Genomic DNA, 1,877 nt, shown 5'->3' on the forward strand with positions numbered 1-1,877 from the left:
ATTATTATTATTATTATTATTATTATTATTATTATTATTATTATTATTATTTAATCGCAGGTTGAACGTGAGATGTCTGTACTTTGTTTGAAAAGGGAAGACATACAAACTAAGGTGGGAACTCGCACTGGGCATTGACCGATGGGCAATAGTTAGGGCTGCCAGATATCTCTGTTGCCAAACCGGGACACTTATTTTGACAAAAAAAAACATAAAAACATGAGATCATGAGATCATTACAACGTACACCAGCAAAACAAAACCATTTATCACAACTAAAGTACAGAGAATTTTCCATAATGCATGTACCTTTTTTGTTCCTTATAAAAATACAGTATATACTAAATACATCAGAAAACATAAAAATAAAATTTCTAAACTTTGTGCAAAACTCGGGAAAATGCAATAATTTTGCATACAAATTCGCAACTTTCGATTCAGAAATATAAAAATAAGTTATAAAAATTTTAGTTGATTTTTGGTATTGTTTTTACTGAGAGTTTCTTCCATACAAACTATGTTCGACAATTTTTTTGGATGTGGAAGACACTGTCAGCAAAAAATAAATAATTGCAAAAAATCAACGAAATTTTAACTTCAGACTTGCACTTTACTAATTGGCTCAAAAGCTACATTTTCAAAATTTTTCTTAAAGATCTGATTAGAAATTGTGATCAGATGAAAGAGTCTCCGAGCCAATAATTTTGTACGGCACGGTACTTATAAGTAATCTAGGTTTCACGAAAGAAAAAAAATTAAATACAAGGTAACATTGAAATATCAGTCATTTGTTTCGTTGCTGTGAGCTTGTTTCAAAACTTCTGGCTTTTGCTTAATATAATTGTAAAACCCTGTGCATGTTATTTTAATGTATTTAGGTACATACTTATATTAATCATCATCTATTGCTTGTGCAAAACGTGCTAAATTTAAAAAAAAATTCGCATATGAAAGAGCAGCAACCCAACTCGTAATAAATTTAAGTATACAAATTTTAGTATTTAGTTAGAAATATTCAATTGAAATACGCAAACATTAAAATAATGCGCTTTGCACTTAACGGATGCTTTTTCATAATTAAGTAAAAAAAATACTTAAATTCCATGCTGTGTGTAATGGAATTTGAACCCTGACGCTCAGGAAATTAGCAAATTGTGGCAAGCATCTTCGTGCACTCAGCTACAGGCAGACATGTAAATGTGCATTCAAATGTTCAGTTTGATTCAACACCACGTGTGCGTGGTATGAAAGTATTGTTTTTAAGTACGAACATTTCAAAACGATAATCAAATAAAAAATATTCATGTTTACTATGCGTTATTTCCCCCAGTAAATTCATAAAATTTTTCTTAATATTACAACGCGTTTTTGCTCTCTGTGTAGTCATTTTTATGCAAAATTTGTGCAATCAAATCGAAAACCGGGACACTTAAACGAACCCCGGGGCATTTTAAGGTTGGACCGGGACACCGGGACAAATAGTCTACAAACGATTGTGATATTCTAGCAGTATTCAAAGTAAGATAAAGATACATTCGGTACACTTGGCTCTATTTAGGTACAACATATTTCTCCAAAACCGTTTCACGTCAATAATTTACATATATATTGCGCATTAAAGGAGACCGAATGTCATCTGTCAATCACCTACAAACGATTCTGCATCACTTAGTCGGCAATTCAACATTCTATCATCAAAAAAAAAAAACAGGGGCTAACTTCCGTAAAAATGTTGAGCTTTTTTAATTTTCTTATTTTAGAAATAGGGAGATCTATCAAACGTTAATTTTTGTCTATCATAGACCTACAAACGACCTACAAACGATTGTGATATTCTAAGTAAGATAAAGATACATTCGGTACACTTGGCTCTATTT

The sequence above is a fragment of the Rhagoletis pomonella genome, unplaced genomic scaffold (assembly GCF_013731165.1).
Source record: "Rhagoletis pomonella isolate Grant_MI unplaced genomic scaffold, Rhpom_1.0 Rhpom_scaffold_00003, whole genome shotgun sequence".
NCBI lineage: Eukaryota > Metazoa > Arthropoda > Insecta > Diptera > Tephritidae > Rhagoletis > Rhagoletis pomonella.